Consider the following 21,079-nt stretch of genomic DNA (forward strand, 5'->3'; position numbering starts at 1 on the left):
AAACAATCAAGTCACCAGCTACAATAGTGGCTATTAACTCCATGCTTTTAAAAAGTCTGCAAGAAATTCAAAATTTTATATACATTCTAATGAAATCTTATTAAACCTATTTTCAGGACAAAGAAGTTTCAATTTATATTAGTGATCTCAATAAGAGCTATAATTTGGAAAGGATAGAAAGAAAATCTTCACATAAATTCTATAGGTCCCCTGTTTCTCGTGACTTCAATATTTAATGGGACTCTCTTGCCATTTATTAAAGAATTTGAATCATGTCTTGATATCTTGAGAGATAATGCTTGGTTGGTTCATTTCTACCAGGGCATATTTTCTTCTTGGGTTGAGAGATGTCTTATGCCAATCAGCCCTGGGAAAAGAAATGGGAGGACACCAGAATTATAGATAATCATCTCTTAGAAAAATAACCCAAAAGGATTCTAAAAAGAATTCTAGAGATTCCACAGAACTAAACCAGCTAAGATCAACTGCAGATGTAGTAAGTTGACTCTTTCTGACCCCAACAATGCCATAAAACTTTAGGACACCATAGAGTAAAATAGTTCTCAAAAGAGGATTGTATTTCAATTAATACACTGACTTTAATCTTCTTGACTTTTTTTGTTGTTCTTTCGAGACAGGATATCTCTGTAGCTCTTATAGACCAGGCATGCCTCCAACTCACAGAGATCCACCTGCCTCTGCCTCCTGAGTGATTAACGGCATGTGCACCACCGCCTGATTCTTCTTGACTTTTATATATAAACTAAAAACAATTTTATTTGAAATTATCAATAAAGAAACCATTCCAGTTTCCACATATCTGCTTATTGTAATCTCAGCACTTGGAAGGTAGAGATAGGAGATTCCCTATGAGTTTGTAACCATTCTCATCAACATAAAGGCTTCTATGTCAGCCTCTGAAACAGAAACAGCCAGTCTTATGAAAAATAGAAAAAAAGATAAATTGTACCTATAATTCCTTAAATTAATTCACCTAAGTTTGCATTGTGTTACAGTTCAAACTCTCTTACCATACCAATATTACTAAAGCCATACATTAATTGAGTAATACAAAAGAGGTACTAAATTATTTTATATTTTCCTTAGTACTTTGAGTTTTCACAGTCATGGCCCATGGCCAGCATGTGGCTATTTTCAAGCCCTTGAATTCCTCCTCCATCATGAACAGGGGACTCTGTTGTGGGTAGCCATATCTGGGGGATTTTAAAATTCCATCATATGCATTGTTATCACAGTATAGTTGCTCTTCTGTGGGCACAATGTTATCATCATTTTTGATTTGATTTGTACCAAATACTGCACAAAATTTCTAAGAATATGTAAGGAAAAGGCAGAAATTATTTCATTTATTGTTGCGTTATGAAGTTCAAACGAATTAAGTTTTAAACCATTATCTGTAGAAAGCATATACATTTCAACAGACTCAGAAGTTTGTAATAAACCAGGGGCACACTGGTGTACCTTTCCTTCACCTTTTTCAGGATTTCCTAACAGTATAATATAAAAGGTCATAGTATAATATTTCAATGTACACATGTAATGTGTTTCCTTATATTTCTCTTCTAAATTGCTCTAAATTTCACCTCACACAATTCTTCACACCTATTTGTAGAGAGCTGCGTGGAGCCGCACCTGATGGTGCTGGCGAAAGCAAGTGTTCTCTGTGATAATCAACTCCTGATATGGCTAAGGCCTGACTCATGCTATTATCATGCAATGATTGTCAGCTGCTAGCATATGCGTGAACCTATGGGCAGTGCCCACATGGCAATCCAGGATTGGCAGCCATGCCTTTTTAAGGGCTGGAAGAGGTTTGCCTAGAGAGAGAGAGAGAGAGAGAGAGAAAGAGAGAACGATTGCTGTGAAAAAGATCCTGAATAAAACTCCTGCAAGAAGTGCCCTGGTGTTGTGTCTTCCTTGCTGGTCGAGGCGGGCACGACAAGTGGTGGCCCGTATGGGGAACCTCCAAACCTCTCTCCATGGAGCCCAGGACTTGCTGTAGTCAGGGGGTGCACTGGTAAATCCTCAGGTAAGATTGAGGAATCGTGACAAAGGCGGGTTTTCTGCTCTCACCGATAGAAAAAGGGAGAGCAAGGTAGTAGAGCTGTGACAAGAGCGGACTGGTTAAAAGTGAGATTGTATGACTCTAACATTTGTTCAGATGGGCGCTTCACCTTAACAGCCAATTTTTTAGCTCTTAACAAAGGAGTCAGATTAGTTTGGAAGCTAGTGTGGTGTTGCTTGAAAGACCAAAGGTATAGTGAAACAATAGAGAATAGCCAGGCCGCCTTAGAGATCCAACAGAGAAGAAAAGATCTGAGAGAGCAGGCTCTGAAAAGGCTATGTTTGATGCTGGGTCAGGTAAAGGTACGAGGAAAGGGGACCCAGGAAAAGGAAAAACAGGATTATATCCTAGTCTGTCAGAACAGGAGGAGTCGGATATTTCCACTCACTCAGTCTGATGATGATGACGATGAGGAAGAGGAGAGCTTTTATGTGGTCCCCCTAGAATCTATCCGTAAATCTGTAAACACGATAAAGATCAAGAGGAAAGAAAGGGAGAAACAGAAGCAAAAAAAAAAACTCGAAAGAACAAGGAGGAGTGTAACTTCGGCCCCCCTCTGTATCCTGAGGTCAAGGGAGCAGAAGGGGGGATTTCTTTCAGTCCTGGAGTATGGAATGTGGTCAGAGCGGAAATGATGACCCAGAAAGTAGTTAGAATGATGACTGCTTTCCCAGTATTTCAAGATCAACAAGGTAACAGATATCATGAGCTGTTAGATTTCTGGGTTATCAAAATATTGGTCGAGTCTGTCAGGACCTATGGAATTTCAGCCTCTTTTATGGTGGCTCAGGTGGAGGCTTTACATAGATCTTTACATGGATACATCTGAATGGATGAACCTTGCAAAGGCTAGCTTATCCCCTGGTCAATATTTGGATTGGAAAGCTTTTTAATTGAATTTGCCAACACACAGGCTGCAATAAATTTGGCAGCTGGAGGAGCTCAGGCAGTCTGGGATACGGACATACTACTCGGATAAGGTAGATTTGCCAATCAACAAAATGGATATCCTCCTCAGGTGTATGAGCAAATTAACAATCTTGCTACTCGAGCCTGGAAATCTCTGCCAAATAGAGGGGAAGTAAGGGGTAATCTAACCAAGATTATCCAAGGACCTACAGAGCCTTTTCCTGATTTTGTTTCCAGGGTGGTAGATGCGACAGGAAAGATATTTGATGACCCTGACACTGCCATGCCATTAATTAAACAGTTAGTGTTTGAGAAATGTACTAAGGAATGTAGGGCAGCTATCACTTCATATAAGAGCAGGGGGTTGGAATATTGGATGAGAGCATGTAGAGAGCTAGGAGGCCCATTAACCAATTCTGGGCTAGCTGCTGCTGTACTTCGGCTAAGTAAAAACGAGAACAATATGGGAACTTGCTTTCAATGTGGCAAGGCAGGCCATATAAGGTGTAACTGCCCTCAAGGAGGAAGCAGTCAGCAGGGACATGCCCAGGAAGCTGGAAATGGTCAACGCCCAATTCCAGGACTATGCCCCAGATGTAAAAAAGGAAGGCATTGTGCGATTGGGTGTAGGTCAGTAAAAGATATTAAAGGACAACCTCTAGTAAATGTTACTATGCCAAAACAATGGACGGCTGGGCTCCCAGTCTCAGGGCCCCCAAATATATGGGGCCATGGAGGATCAGAGCAGAGAAGGGAGTCACGAGCAGTGGCCAACCTTCAGACACCCCAAGGACCGCGGCAAGCTACTGCAGGTTCAGCAGGATTGGACCTTCATGCCACCACCAGACTCGTATTAACCCCCCAAATGGGAGTTCAGACAGTAGACTCTGATTTTCAGGGTCCTCTTCAACCTGGTACAGTGGGATTATTACTAGGGAGATCATCTATTACACTAAGAGGATTATGTGTCCATCCTGGGATAATTGATCCAGACTATACAGGCATTGTTAAAATCATGGTTGAATTGCCTAAAGGTATTACCGCAATTTCCCCAGGTGGTAGGATAGCTCAACATGTTATTTTGCCTAGTCTACATGAAAAACATCCAGCTAAAGACATTGAAAGAGGAGATAAGGGATTTGGTTCATCAGGTACAGACTTAACATTTTTATCCTTGGATTTGGACCAAAGGCCTATTTTACAACTAGATGTTAATGGAGTCAAGATCATATGCTTTTTGGATACAGGGGCGGATAAAAGTATCATAGCCAGTAAAGATTGGCCAGAATGATGGCCTATACAGACTTCATCACACACCTTACAAGGATTAGGACATGCAGGTGCCCCTAATATTAGTGCTAACTTATTAAATTGGCAAGATACAGAGGGCCACTCCGGAGTAATTCAACCTTATGTTCTTGAACTCCCAGTATCATTATGGGGAAGAGATCTCATGAAATCTATGGGTTTTAAATGAAGTAATGAATATTCAGAAAAGGCTCAAAGCATTATGAAAAATATGGGCTGCCATCCGAATTTTGGACTGGGCAGGTATTTAAAGGACAGAAAGATCCGATAGTGGCAGTACTAAGAAAACCCAGACAAGGGATGGGTTTTTCTTAGGGGCCGCTGGGGAAGGAATTCCCATTACTTGGAAAACAGAAGAGCCAGTGTGGGTTCCTCAGTCGCCTCTTTCCTCTGAGAAGCTCATGGCTGCCAATGATTTAATAATGGAACAGTTAACTCTGGGCCATATTAAACCAGGAAAGTGGCGCCTATTACATGATTTGCGAGCTGTTAATAATCAAATGCAAGTCATGGGACCGGTGCAACGTGGGTTGCCATTACTATCCTTTTTGCCTGCCTCCTGGCCTATTATTGTGATAGATATAAAAGATTTTCTCCATCCCTTTGTTTGATAAAGACAGTGAGAGATTTGCTTTTACAGTTCCGTCTCTTTGTCATGAAGAACCAGACAAAAGATATGAGTAGGTTGTCTTGCCACAGGGAATGGCCAATAGTGCTACAATGTGTCAGCTGTATGTGGGGGAGGCTATTGCACCCCTGAGAGAAAAATTTCCCACTCTAAGATGCGTTCATTATATGGACGATATATTGCTGGCTGCCAAGAATGAACGAATGTTAGATCAGACCTATGTGGAGCTTATTAAGCTACTTGAAAGGAGAGGGCTGCATGTAGCCCCTGAAAAAGGTACAAAAGGATAAAATTGTTAACTATTTATAAGTAAGAGTTTGTGAGAAACAGATTATCCCTCTAAAAATAGAGTTAAGGAAAGATAGTTTAAAGACACTAAATGATTTTCAAAAACTGTTAGGTGATATAAATTGGATTAGATGTTATTTGAAGTTACCAAACTACAAGTTAAAGCCCCTGTATAGTGTTTTAAATGGAGACTCTGCTTTGGATTCTCCAAGGCACTTGACTACTGAGGCACGAGAAGCATTAAAAAAGGTGGAAAACAGGTTACAAGACACCTTCCTACAAAGGATACAAGAGGGTCAAGATATTGCTTTATGCATTCTTCCCTCATATTACCAGCCCACAGGACTCTTATGGCAGAGTGGGCCATTGTTTTGGATATATCCTAAGATATCTCTAGCTAAATCTCTTGAGCATTATCCCACTGCTGTAGTGACTTTGGCATTAACCGGAATTCAGCAGTGCCTGCAATATTTTGGGGTTGCCCCCACAACCATTATAGTGCCTTATTCCAACCATCAAGTAAAGATTTTATGTGCTACCTTAGACGACTGGGCCATCTTGTGTTGCTCCTATCCAGGGCCTATAGATTGTCACTATCCTAAACATCCATTGCTGACTTTCTTTAAGGAACACCCAGTGATATTTCCCAAAAATTACTTACTATTTTACAACCCATTCCAGGAGCCAGTGTTATTTTTACAGATGGATCTAAGACCGGTCGTGGCGCTTATATGGTAGATTCCATGGAGCCTGTTATACATCAATTTTCTCCTGGAGCCCCTCAACACGTTGAACTGGCAATTGTAATAGAAGTGTTTAAGGCCTGCCCTTTTGCATTCAATCTAATTTCAGATTCATGTTATGTTATTAATGTCTTAAGATCCTTAGAATGCGCGGAACCCATTAGGTCTTCTAGTCCCATACATGTAGTACTTGTACAATTACAGCTTTTACTCTGGCAGCGAAAAAAAATCCCTTTTTTGTACAACATATCCGTGCACATATGGGATTACCAGGTCCTTTAGCTGAGGGCAATGACAAAGTAGATTGTTGTACCAGACACACGCCATGAAGCTCCGACCCAGGATGGACATAGGTTAGAATCTTCCCGGTAAGACCGGTGCCCGCAGATTATTAGAGGTGGGTTGATCGGGATATCAGAATTAGCCAGTAAGGGCTAGAGCTAAAGGGCCAAGCAGTGTTTAAATGAATACAGTTTGTGTGTTGTTATTTCGGCGCATAAGCTAGCCGAGCAGGCAGCCGGAGTGTTGGGGACACAGCCCCGATGCTCTTATTACTACAAGAACCCATATTGGAGAGAGTGGAACATTATGTATGTAATTAGTGTGGTAAAGGGTTTGTTTTTCATAGTTATCTTTAAAGACATGAACTAACACATGCTGGACAGGAACCCTATGCTTGTAATGAGTGTGGTGAAGCCTTTGCACTTCACAGTACTCTTCAAATGCATAAAAGATCACACACAGGAAATAAACTCTGACTGTAATCAGTGTGGTAAAGCATTTGCATGTAAGAATAATCTAAATCATGAGAAAAAATCATACTGCAGAGAAACCCTATAAATGTGTTCAGTGTGATAACGTTTTGTACTTTATATAGAAGTAAAACTTTTTTTTTGGTTTTTTGAGAGTTTCTCTTTGGATTTGGAGCCTGTCCTGGTCCTAGCTTTTGCAGATCAGGCTGGTCTTGAACTAAAAGAGATCTGCCTGCCTCTGCCTCCCAAATTCTGGGATTAAAGGCATGTGCCACCACTGCTTGGTGTGAGGAGTAAAACTTTTTGTGTGCAACATTCTATTAAAATCTTTGTATATTACACTAGACATTGACTACCAAAAAAGTTACTGAGGACTTCTTATTATAAAGTATTTGGTAAGATCTTTAGCCAAAAGATATATAATCAGCTCCACAATGATTTGGGGTTCCCCTCTGTATGCTGTGATTGTATTTTGTTACCATTGTGTAATAAAGAAGCTGCTTTGGGCATATGGCAGGCCAGAATAGAGCAAGGCAGGAATTCCAAGCAGAGATGGAGGAGAAAAGAAAGTGGGGTCAGACTCCATGTATTTGCTGAAGAAGACAGATGTCTTGGAACCTTACTGGTAAATCACAAGTATTGTGGTAAAATACAAAATAATAGGAATGGGTTAATTTCAGATGTTGGAGTTAGTTAATATGAATCCTTTTCTAATAGGCCAAGCAGTATATTAATTAATATAGTTTCTGTGTGATTATTTCGGGTCTTGGCAGCCAGGAGTGAACAAGATTCTTCCACCTACAAGAAAAGACTATTACTTCTCTAGAAAAAATTTGACAGTGTTAACAATCTTTTCAAGCACTATGATGTCCTTTTTATACTGTTTCTACTTACAAACTCATGTTCTTCAAGAAGAAATACCAAATATTTAACTATGGGGACAGGAAGAAGCATGGAACATCAAGATATTTATATATCCTAATATACCCAAACACACAAATAAATATGTAATATATGGATATTTATAATGAGTTTGTCTCCAATGTGGTAAATAGGCATCTATTGGAATCTGTAAGCTCACATGTCCGATGCACCCGAGGGTGAGCTTTTACCTCCTGTGAAGGAGAGAAAAGGAACTTGCAGGCATGAAGTCTGACTTATCTGAATTGAATCACTTTGTGCTTCCCTGATGTCTACAAAGTCTCTACTTAGGAGTTTTGAATGGTGGTGACCAGATGACATTCAGGTTGTGGGGAGATCCTGAGGCTTGAACTGAAGTCACTGTAAGGCTAAGTTAATCAGATACTTACATGGAGCTGTGGTTGAAAGATTTGTTAGGGAGGGAGCTTTGCAAAAGCCCAAGGATCAAATGCCAAAAAGCAGGGCATAGGGTGCACTTAAGTAAGTTGGCACCACTGGGCGGTGGTGGTGCATGCCTTTAATCCCAGCACTCGGGAGGCAGAGGCAGGCAGATCTCTGTGAGTTCGAGACCAGCCTGGTCTACAAGAGCTAGTTCTAGGACAGGCTCCAAAACCAGAGAAACCCTGTCTTGAAAAACCAAAAAGAAAAAAAAAGTAAGTTTGCACTATCTGTACTATGTATCCACTCTACTAATGTGGTTCAGTCTCCTCCAGTTTACTTTTTTTGGCAACTCATGTTAGTGTCAGTGACAGTATCCTCCAGCCCCCATTCTGCATTCTCCATAAGAACGTAAAGCTCTTTAGTCTCCACCCCATCAATCCCCAATACTTGTCTGCCTGGCAGGAATAAGGATATTCTAAGATACATTTAAATTTATCCCTCTGGCTAACAACTAATGAAATAATAGACACTATGAAGTTTGAGTTTCCTTGGGAATTTCACTTGGGAAAAAGACTGACTCCTCCAGGTGAGACCGTGTCTACTGAAGAAGCATTTACTCCTTACCTGACCACCTTATATGAGAGACAGGAACTGAGGTTTGGGGAGGGTTTTAGACATGGCAATGCTTTTATTACATGACTTAGTTATATTAACTTAGTTGTGTATATCCCTTGTCATCTATCTAAACCTGTTAGGACTCCAAGGATATATCTTCATCACTGTTCCAAATTAGTCACACCAAAAATATAATGTTTATTACTTTTATTAATAATTTGTTCTTTTTTCTTTTCTATTTTTTAATCTTAAGTAATAGCCTCATTATGAATCTCTGGCTGTCATGGAACTCAGTGTATAGACTAGGATCTTGTAGAAAATCAGAGTGATTTGGCCACCTTATCTCCAGTGTACCTGAATTATAGTTGGGCACATCACAGACAACTAAATCAATACATTTTTGTTGCTCAAGACAGGGTTCCAATGTGTAGCTTTGGCTGTCCTGCAACTAGCTTTGTAGACCAGGCTGACCTTGAGTTTATAGAGACCTACCTTTCTCACACTATGTAGTTTAGAATTGTTTTGAACACCTAATCCTGCTTCTGTTGCTCAGTGCTGGAAAGAAATTCTTGCAACTGCTTCAAGGTTGGGATTTAAGTAGTCAGTGAGAAGGAAAATAGATGAGTGTCCTCCAACTAATCTGTATTTTATTGTGAACTTGCAAATAAAGAGGGACTCATGGAAGAATTGAGTTCACTGACAAATTTTAGATCAGGTATACCCCAGAGAGGTATGGGGAAGGAGCATGAAAGCTTTGCCCCTTAAACCATAGCTCACATAAGAAATAGGTAGTGAGGCAATCAATTTTAGATGATTGCTACATGATATGACAGGCCATTTCTTGCATTCACAGAGTAAGGAATCAAGAATTGGGATAAAGAACCAAACGTATGAAACCAAATTACAGTAGTTGCACTAGTCTGACCAAAATAGAACTGGATAAAATGGTATGGCCCTGTCTAAAAGAACTGTTATTTTACATTTTTAAGATGTACAGCTGAGATAAAATGTGTTACTAATACTTGGTGTGCTATAATATAAATCACTAAGCCTTGGAGCACATGACCATAAACTTGTTTCACCATTTTAGATTAATTTTTGTAGATTATAATTACATCATTTATATCATCACTTTCTTGCCTCCAAGACATTCCAGAAATTAGAAAAATCATGAATTTTGCTTTATCAAGAGTTGTAATGGCGTAAACTAATGCAGACAGATTGTAAAAATATATATAGTTTTAATGTAGAAATAGACTTACAGAAACACCGTTCCCGCGGAGACCAGGAAAGCAGAAGAGACAGCTTGGAGCACGCTCACCAAATTTATAGGCAGACATTAGCCCGAGGCGAATACGCCCCTTAAGGGGAGGGACTTATCCCTACATCTCTCCTTTTTGTCTAAATAAGACAGAACTAAACCAAATACAACTACATACAATAACAACAAATAATAAATATCACAAACAATATTGAGAACAAAAGCTTTGCTAAACCTTCTATCTCAAGGAGTCCAAATAATGTAAAGAGTAACTACAATTATATAATCTTCAACTCAGTCAAAGATCTGAGAAGGGAATAAACACTACTCAACAAACGAGATATATCCAAAATGTGCAACAATTGACAGAGACAACTGACTACCTGGGCAATCACCCAAATTCTCGTTTGCAACGTTGAGTCAACCAATTTTGGCTAAGGCCTAACATAACTGACATACCATTATTAAAGTCAAGGAACTTTTCAAAACTATCTTACCCTGTCTTGGCAGGATATGACAGTCCTGTTTTATCCATTGATGCACGCTCTGTATCTCTGTCAGTTGTTGAGGTATGGGCATTGCTTTGCCAAAAGGCCAGTTCTGCCAAATAGAAAGGCTCCAGATGCAGTGTCTTTGGTGCTCAACATTCTCTCGGGAATAGAGCGTGTAGCCAGGAGCAATTATGTCTCACTATCACGAAACTCTGAGTTAGATTAAAGGCCATTTTCTACAGCTCTTTGAAGAGGTTGAAGATTATCTATCTATACTGAGTATAATCTCTATATATCTAAAGAACCTGATTAGTCTGATTATAAATGACAAACTTAGATGACTATTTATCTATATAATTCTCAATATCTATCTAACTTAAAGACTAAGACAATAAACAACTGTGTAACAAATGAGGATAATGACCTCCAAATATAAACACTGTACAAATATACATTGCAATATGGTAAATATATATCAATACACAAACATTATATAAGTATCTTAATCAGAGGTAGAAATGTACACTGCAATATGGTAAATATGTACAATATATATTTATCAATACAATATATGTCAATACATAAAAATGTTTTAAACAGAGATAGAGACATGCATGCATACAATAGTCAATATAATTTAACTTTGTATCAATATACAAGAATGGATACCAATATATTTGTCTAAAAGCAGCAACTCACAATTATAAATCTATCCCATCATTCCCTCTTTTTTTTTCAAAATGATCGATGAGCTTATAAAATTCCTCCCCCAACCTCCCAACCCATTAATGATGTCCCTAACCCAGGGGTAAACTTTACTGGGAGAGGGGACGTCATCCTCTAGAATTACTTCCAGCTGTCATGGGGGTGACGTTCTTTCTGGGGGATCCTGTGAAAGTAAAATGATGGTTAAATTTCATGATCAATGTCTTTTAAAATTGCCAATAGTCTCTGAGTATTTTGTGGAGGTCTGGCCAGAATGTTGTACAAGATGTGCACCATTTAAGCTATCCAAGTTGGGATCGTCTTGTGCAGCTGGTATCCAAAACAGGTCTTGTAGTAGAGCTATCAGTATCATGACGTCATATCAACCAGGTAGAGTTGTTGTTGTGGGGCACCTTCTTCTTCCTGGAAACTTCAAATGTCACTTCAGGAAAAACTCATTGTTCATTGTGAAAAACTTAAACATTAATCATATAGACATACATATATATATTCAATGAAAGGCATGATATCTATCATACAATGGAAAGTATGATAGATATGAAGAAAAGCAAAGATGTTTTCTAAACTCATATTTCTTTCTGTCCCATATCATGGCTCTTGACATGAAACAGAAACTCCAGAAACTCTGGGTTTTTCTTTTACTAACAGGCTTGGAATTGGAGAGGGACTGAGCCAGAGTCCAACTTCAAAACCAGCTCTATATATTTATAAAGAAATGTTTAATAAGACATATAAATAAAAATTAATACTTACAAAATGTGTCCATCCATTAGGAATTAAATATTCAGGGTCCCTCAATTTCTTTGAAGATGAGTATTTTCCTGTGGAGATAAGAAAAGAACCCTGCCTCCAACCTATCTGTATTTCTTACCATCAGTATGCTCGCCATCCTTATGAAAGAATTGTTATTTATCTTTTTCAAGTGGCTTCTCTTCTTCAAACAGAACCTTTATTAATTTTGACAGTATCCACAATTTTTCCTCACCTGTGGAGATAAGAGCAAAACCCCTTCCCCAACGTAGCACATCTCCTGGCTTCCATTGTGAGGTCACTACATGCTTGAAATAAACTGGTTTATGTAGTTCAGTAGACTTTTCCATTATCCAATGTCTTTCTGCAGCTGTTGATCCCTTCTCATTAGCATTGAGAAAATTCAAGGTTAACAAAGCATTAGGTAACCTATTTCTGGGGTTGTTTTCCACCCCTTTCTGTTTGTTCAACATATCCTTTATAGTTCGATTTGATCTTTCTATGACTGCTTGACCTGTAGGATTGTATGGTATACCTGTAACATGCTTGATATAGTAATAATCAAAAAACCGTTTCATTTTCCTGGAAACATAAGCAGGACCATTGTCCGTTTTTATTTGTGTAGGTATACCCATGATAGCCATGACTTCTAATAAATGAGTGATTACTGAATCAGCTTTTTCTGAACTTAAAGCAGTTGCCCACTGAAAGCCTGAATAAGTGTCAATGGTATGATGAACATATTTTAGTTTGCCAAATTCTGCAAAGTGGAACACATCCATCTGCCAGATTTCATTCCTTTGGATGCCCTTTGGATTAGCCCCTGCAGGCAGTGGCGTTTGGTTATAGAAAGAGCAAGTAGGGCATTTCTTTACAATCTCCTTAGCTTGTTGCCATGTAATTGAAAACTCTTTCTTCAAACCTTTGCTATTAACATGATGTTTTTATGAAATTCAGAGGCTTGTAGCACACTACCAATCAATAATTGATCAATTTCTGCATTACCTTGTGCTAGAGGACCTGGCAGACCCGTATGGGATCGGATGTGTGTTATATACATAGGGCAAAGCCTGTTCCTGATCAAATCTTGAACCTGGAGAAACAATGAGGTTAGTTCTGTATCATCAGGTATAAATTCAGCAGTTTCAATATGTAAAATAACTCTTTCTGCGTATTGTGAATCAGTGACTATATTAATAGGTTCTTTAAAATCCCTTAGCACCATAAGAATGGCATATAATTCTGCCTTCTGGACAGAATTATAAGGACTTTGTTCCACCTTACCCAAGTCTTCTGATTTGTAACCTGCCTTCCCTGATTTATTGGCATCAGTATAGAATGTACAGGCTCCAGTTATTGGAGCATCACGGACGATTCGAGGAAGAATCCAAGAAGTTCTCTTTATGAAGTTAAGCCTCTTGCTTTTAGGATAGTTGCTATTAATGTCTCCCAAAAAAAATTAGCACAAGCTCTTTGCCATGGTTCATTATATTCCCATAATTTCTTTAGTTCATCAGCAGTGAAAGGCACTATAATTTCTGCTGGGTCTATGCCTGCTAGTTGACAAAGTCTCAGCTTGCCTTTTATAATTAACTCAGAGACTTTTTCCACAAAAGTTTTCAGTTTCTTACTTGGTTTATGTGGTAAAAAGATCCATTCCAGAATAATATCATCTCTCTGCATTAAAATTCCTGTAGGATAAATTTTTGATGGTAGTATGATGAGAATACAATCGAGCTCTGGATTCACCCTGTCCACATGTGCCTGTTGTAATTTTTCTTCAATCATTGTCAGTACCTTTTCTGCTTCAGCTGTTAATTCTCTGGGACTGTTTAAATCTTTATCACCATCCAAGGTTTTGTTCAAATGAATTATTAGATCAGGTGTTATTCCAATAGCTGGTCGTAGACTGGAAATGTCTCCTAACAGTCTTTGAAAGTCATTAAGAATCCGTAGGCGATCTCTCCTAATTTGTGCTTTTTGTGTCTTAATTTTTTGCAAACCTATTTCATAACCTAAATAATTAACAGAATCTCCCTTCTGAATCTTTTCAGGAGCGATTTGCAATCCCCATTTAGGTAAAAGTATCTTTATTTCTTCAAACAGTCTGTTCAAGGTATCCATGTTTGAATCGGATAACAAAATGTCGTCCATGTAATGGTATACTATAGATTTGGGAAATTTCTTGCGTATTATTTGCAATGGTTGGTTCACAAAATATTGACACAGGGAGGGGCTATTTAACATACCCTGGGGGAGGACGGTCCAGTGGTACCTCCTCGAAGGTTGAGAATTGTTATAAGTAGGCACTGTGAAGGCAAATTTTTCTCTATCTTCTTTTTGCAAAGGTATAGTGAAAAAACAATCCTTTAAATCAATAACTATGAGAGGTCATCCTTTTGGTAATAAAGAGGGCAAAGGAATTCCAGATTGCAGAGGGCCCATAGGTTGAATAACCTTGTTGATGGCCCTGAGATCTGTCACCATTCTACATTTACCTGATTTTTTCTTAACCACAAATACAGGAGAATTCCAAGGGTTGGTAGATTCTTCTATATGTCTAATTGTTCTTGTACCAGCTGTTCTAAAGCCTGTAACTTTTCCTCAGCTAAAGGCCATTGTTTTGTCCATATTGGTTTCTCAGTCAACCATTTTAGAGGCAAGGCTGTTGGTATCTCTGAAGGGACATCAATTGTTTGTTCTTGCACAGCCCCAATGGCTGGTTTTCTCTGTTTGTAATATCTTTTATTATTATTTTCAGAAATATAGGCTCTAGAAGTCGCAGGAATGTTAATTCCGGTATTCCATTGCTGTAATAGGTCACGACCCCATAAATTCATTGCAATATTTGCTACATATGGCTTTAATTTTCCTATTTGTCCCTCTGACCCTATACATTCAACACATCTCGTACTCTGCCTTACTCAAGATAGGGTTCCAATTCCCAGGACCTGAACATTTACATTCTGAAGAGGCCAATATGGATGCCAAGATTGTGGGGTAATGATACTTACATCAGCACCTGTGTCCAGCAGGCCAGTAATAAAAATGCCATTTACACACACTCTCAGTTTAGGTCTTTGATCATTTATAGAAGTTTGCCAAAACACACGTAACTTATCTTTCTGATCATTATTGCTTGTAACAGTAGGCATGGGCCTTCCTAATTGTCCTGATGAGGCACGTTCTCTGCAGAAACTGGATATGACTGAACCATGTGTGCCATGAGGGCCTGTGAGGTTCCCCCTCTCACATTTCCCGGCTGTATCAGGTTGCCTTGTCTATCTCTTGTAGACCTGCATTCATTCGTCCAATGTCTGCCCTTTCCACATCTTCTACATAAACCTGAAGGCTGAGTCCTCCTATTTCTGTTATTTCTAGAAGACGCATTATTATTATTATTATTTCTGAAAGATGCATTATTATTATTATTATTATTATTATTATTATTTCTGAAAATCCATTGTCTACAATTCCTTTTCATATGACCCATTTTGCCACAATTAAAACATTTGGTATTCTGGTGTCTCCTTTTACCATTGGAAATTGCTTCTTCTACCCATGCTTCAGTGCCATAGTCAAATGTGTCAACATTCAGTGTATGCAAGACCCATTCTTCCAAGGGCGCTGATCTGAGCTTTAAAGGCCCCCAAATCCTTTTGCATTCCACATTTGCATTTTCATAAGCCAAAGACTCAATCATTATACGTCTTGCTTCTGGGTCAGATATCCCTATTTGTACAGCCTTAGTTAATCTTTGTAAAAAGTCACTAAAGGTTTCTCTCTGACCCTGTTTAACTCTGACAAATGATTCCATTCTCTGTCCTGGGTCTTGTACCCTGTCCCAAGCCCTTAAGGCTGCTGTAGTACACATGGAGAGTGTGTTTTCATCCAAATTAGCTTGTTCCTGAGGGTCGGAAAAGAGCCCTTCACCTAGAATTTGATCTAGGGAAATGCCAATTCCCTTCGCTTTTTCCTGCTGTTCTAAGAGTCTAGCCTCTTGCCTGAATAAGCATTGCCATTTCAATTGCGGTCCACTCTCGAGTACCGCAGAGCTCAGCTGGAGCCAGTCTGAGGGGGTTGCTCTGCTTGTTGTGGCCCAAGATCTTAGCATCTCTTTAACAAAAGATGCTTGCATCCCAAAAGTCATAACAGCCTGTCTAATTTCCTTGAGGTCATTCATATGGACAGGCTGCCATGTATCCTCATTGATGACCCTAGGGTTTTTGGAAGCAATCACCTTCTCTGTTGTTATTACTGGAAAGGCAGGTAGAGCTGTAGGTAGAGCTTTGTGGAAATTGTCCCGGAGAGATTTACCCACAGATGTAGTTAATTTGCCTTTCTACCCTTTGCTCTTCATCAGAATTTAGAAATTCCTCAATCTTTTCAATTCTATTCACCATTGCCTTCTGCAATGTCTGAATCTCCTCTCCAGAATTATGTTCCAAAGCCTTCATTGAGGATTCTAAAGTATGAAGTTTGTCCATTAGAGATAACATCTCATCTTTGGACATAGTTTTTATGGCATAAACCGTGCCTTCTTGTATTGATAATCTTTCCGTCAATCTGTCATAAGCTTTAGACAAAATCCTATTGTCACATTCAGCAGTTTTGATTCTCTCAGTTAATGTTTCATTTCCTACAGAAAGGGACTGAATCTTATGGTCCAAATCAGCTGTTCCCTCTTCCATAGTATTGAATTTCTCCTTAATATCAGCCACTAATGTTTCAGTTCCTACAGAAAGGGACTGAACCTTTCTATCCAGATCAGCTGTTCCCTCTTCCATAGTAATGAATTTCTCCTTAACATCAGCCTGGAGAACTTCAAACTGATTCTTGAGAAGATTGTTATCAGTCTGGAGAACTTCAAACTGATTCTTGAGAAGATTGTTATCAGCCTGGAGAACTTCAAACTGATTCTTGAGAAGATTGTTATTCTCAATTGTTTTTAAGCATTCAGTCTCTGCCTTAAGAATCCTGGATTCGTCTCGTAAAGACTTTATCATATTTCTATTATCAAACCATTTGGTGCCAATGAAAACTACGAATCCAAGAAGGATCCATAGATGTGGGGTGATAGACACGTCTTGTAAAATCTCCACATGGTACAATTAAAAAACTGTTAAATTCTTGAACAGTAATGTGTTCAGACATTTTATTTATAAAAGAAAAACTTTTTACCTGCAATGATCGGTTCCTGTCAGTGTTGGTCTCTGTGTTTTTGGAGCCAGTCCTAGAACTAGCTCTTGTAGAACAGGCTGGCCTCGAACTCACAGAGATCCGCCTGTCTCTGCCTTCCAAATGCTGGGATTAAAGGTGTGCACCACCAGGGCCTGGCAGGCCTCAAACTCACAGAGATCCACCTGCCTCTGCTTCCCAAGTGCTGGGATTAAAGGCGTGTGCTACCACTGCCTGGCCGGCCTCAAACTCACAGAGATTGGCCTGCCCTTGCCTCCCAAGTGCTGGTATCAAAGGCGTGCGCCACCACTGCCCGGTCTAGTCACTTTGTATCAGACCAAATCTGAAGCTGTGGCAGCTTTTGTTGCAAAACTGCAGGTACTTGAGCTTCTGCCAATTTGGGCAGTGGGGTTCCGCTGCAAAACTTAGCCAAGGCAGGCAGAATGGGCCTGTGTGGCCGAGTATGTCTTGGACTCGGCACTGGGGCCGGAGTCACTAACTGAAAAACAGCACCCGGAGGGTGCTGTGTTAGCTAGCGGGCTACCCGCTTGAGTTGGGGGCAAAATAGCCCGACGTTGGACGCCAAAATGTAATGGCGTAAACGAATGCAGACAGATTGTAAAAACATATATAGTTTTAATGTAGAAATAGACTTACAGAACCACCCTTCCCGCGGAGACCAGGAAAGCAGAAGAGACAGCTCGGAGCACGCTCGCCAAATTTATAGGCAGACATTTGCCCGAGGTGAACATGCCCCTTAAGGGGCGGGACTTATCCCTACAAAGAGTTGCTGTTTTTTTTTTTTTTTTTTTCCGAGACAGGGTTTCTCTGTAGCTTTGGTGCCTGTCCTGGAACTAGCTCTCATAGACCAGGCTGGCCTCAAACTCACAGAGATCCGCCTACCTCTGCCTCCCATGTGCTGGGATTAAAGGCATGCACCATCACTGCCCTGCGAGTTGCTGTTTTAATGTGACCTAGGATTGGCTTCAGAATATCTGAGCTATGAGGGAAAGGATTGATTACACTGGTCAGTGACTCTACAATGGAACACACATGCTAGGGATGCCATATTTTGGAAGGGGAACAGGAAGTGCTCTGAGAGACTGGAAGAGTTTCTACTAAAATAACAATTTTCCAGACTAGAGCCCTGTTTTCCCCTAGGGTGGAAAGGCAGAGCTGGGAAGGGCTGTGCTGGCTTAGTCATTTGATTTCTACTTATCTAGTAAGGGAACAGCTACTGCCTTGAGGCTCAGTTGGGCAATTCTAGCTATTGAGGGCCTCTGGGCAAGCCTAGCAATCAGGAACACCAGTGGGAGTATATTGTGATCCATGAGGGAGCCAATAGGGAGCCATGTGAGTTGTTAGTTTTCCTAAATTGTATAGTTGATTTCTACCTCCAGATCTTTTTTTTTTTTTTTTTTTTTTTTTTTTTTTTTGGTTTTTTCGAGACAAGGTTTCTCTGTGGTTTTGGAGCCTGTCCTGGAACTAGCTCTTGTAGACCAGGCTGGTCTCGAACTCACAGAGATCCGCCTGCCTCTGCCTCCCGAGTGCTGGGATTACAGGCATGCGCCACCACTGCCCGGCTTTCTACCTCCAGATCTTATCCCACCTTCCTATGAAGAGGTAACACTAACTACCATTATGGCATTGGGGCAACGACTGTTCTGGTTTGTTTCAGCTGAATTTGGGGCAGCAGGTGGTAGTATTAAGATACCCTTCCATAGAGCCTCTTGTAAAGACCAAAGTCTCAAATGTAGACATAGTTGTCTGGAAGATGTAATGTTGTCTGGGAAGCAATAACATATCCAAAGTCCATAAGACATTCTTGATGGACTCACAATAGCTTCCATCTGTTTAGAGGTTTCCATTTAACTTCTACATTTGGTCTCTAGAGTGATGAGCCCACAAGCAACTGTCACAACCTTTTACACCTGTTTCATCAGCCAAAAGTCAGCATGATGCCCTTCCCATGTGACTTCTGGATAGGGAGAGGAGAGGTATTTAGCATCATTTAATTTGGAGGTTAAAACAACCGTGGGCCTGTCCTTCGCTGTGTGCGGGTATTCAAGTAGCTAATGTCTGATGTCTCACATCTGTACTGAATCATTTTTATCAAGAAAATATTACTGATGGGCCTGGAGAGATGGCTCAGTGGTTAAGAGCACTGTCTGTTCTTCCAGAGGTCCTGAATTCAATTCCCAGCAACCACATGGTGGATCCAAACCATCTGTATGATGATCTGGTGCCCTTCTCTGGCATGTGGGTATACATGGAGGCAGAAACTTGTATACATAATAAATAAATATAAAAAAAGAGAAAATATTTCTGAGATTTGCTATCTAACTAACATCTCATGTAGACTTACATCTAATGTCTGTGGAGTGTGAACCGTTGTGTTGTTAGCAATCCTCTTATCCTTTCATTAAAATTTCTTCTTGAGTACTGAAGGCCAATGCAGGTGTCAAAAATTAATCTTTCTTTCTGTGTTGTCAAGGCCAGTTGAGCATCTAGTCTTTAGAGGTCACTTGTGCTTGGTAGGAACCTCAGATTTTTCATGTCTCTCTGTTATCAGTTGTCCATCAATGTGAGGACAAGTCAAAAGCTTTGCTTTATGTACTGTGGCTTCCTTTGAAGCCTTGAAGAAATCTTTCCCACATTGATCCTCCTTTTGTACACTTGATAATGATTCCAATTCATTGATTGGGTTCTCCATGGCCTCCATGGACAGGACAATAAATGATCAATAGATAGCCTTTGTTCCTATGGACCTCACTGATCTTGTATAGAAATGAGAGAAATATTCCCCCTTTTGGTCCCTGTAATGACATTAGAATAGCTTCTAAGAATGATTATTAAACACCTAGAAGATCAGTTTTAAACTAGTTTTGTACTTTTAACTACTTTATAATACTTCAAGAGTCAGACACAACTCAATAAACCTTCTTTGGCACACCTTTCAACCACTCCTTGAAATAGTTGGAATCTGACCTTGCAAACTTTAATAAATAAATGATTCCTAAGTCTCATCCTTATGTACCTTAATCAACTTACTCAGACCTTCATATCTTGTAAAACCTTTCCAGTCTTCTTTATCCCAGAGCTATCTAGTCATAATCATGTTCATAATCTAAGTCCTTTTTTACTATGGTCATTTACATATTTATATTCTTCTCGCATGTTCTTTTATGGAGTGCTTTCTTTTTGCTAATATCATAATAAGTAGGAAAATTAACAAGTATATTTATGATCTGTTGTGAGAATTTTCTCCCCCATGGAAGGGGCAGAAGCAATTTCTATCCCATAACCCATAATTCCCAATGAAGATACAAAGTACAATTTCACCAAAGTCCATCCTGGGGACCAACCAGTGAGTTTACTGAGCTTACTTACTGAGCATGGTTGAAAAGGTACATACAAGGGTTTTGATTCTGTGGTTGTTTGAATCAAAATGACCCCCAAAGTCCCATGGAGAGGCACTATTAGGAGGTGTGGCCTTGTTGAACTATGTCATAATCACTTTCTGCTGCCTGCTGATCTGGATGTAGAACACTCAGCTCTTGCTCCAGCACCATTTCTGCTTACATCCACCATACTTTCTGCCATGATGATAATGGACTAAATCCTCTGAAACTGTAAGCTAGCCTCAATCAAATGTTTTCCTTTATAAGTGTTGCTGTGGTCATGGTGTCTCTTCACAGCAATAGAAGCTCTAACTAAGATACCCAAAAGCAGTCACACAGGCACTTCTCCATCCAGTATGTACAATGGCTCTCCAATAGCTGCATATGTGGAGCTTACCTTCTCTCTACACTTCCACTGCCCATATATTCCCCCTGACACTACATTTCTCAGTGAACATATGAAGTAAGCCTGATAGCACTCAAGGTAAATTCCCACTTTCAAAGATGGCTTTCTCATAGGTGAATACAAAAAATGTACACCCTCCCAAGTCTTTCCCAGGCTATGTACTCTAGTTCATCCCTAAAACCAGAAGGGCACATGTCATTAGGGATGAATTGCATATAGTTGCCTGGAAAAGAGG

The 21,079-nt window shown here is 39.8% G+C and overlaps 1 pseudogene; it reads left to right on the forward strand.

The window, feature by feature from the left end:
- The first annotated feature begins 5,005 nt into the window (after positions 1–5,005).
- LOC121436997 overlaps positions 5,006–21,079 on the forward strand; it is a 207,102-nt pseudogene continuing 191,028 nt past the window's right edge.

The sequence above is a fragment of the Microtus oregoni genome, unplaced genomic scaffold (genome assembly GCF_018167655.1).
Source record: "Microtus oregoni isolate MIOR12 unplaced genomic scaffold, Mior012 000002F_ref0000024, whole genome shotgun sequence".
Classification (NCBI taxonomy): domain Eukaryota; kingdom Metazoa; phylum Chordata; class Mammalia; order Rodentia; family Cricetidae; genus Microtus; species Microtus oregoni.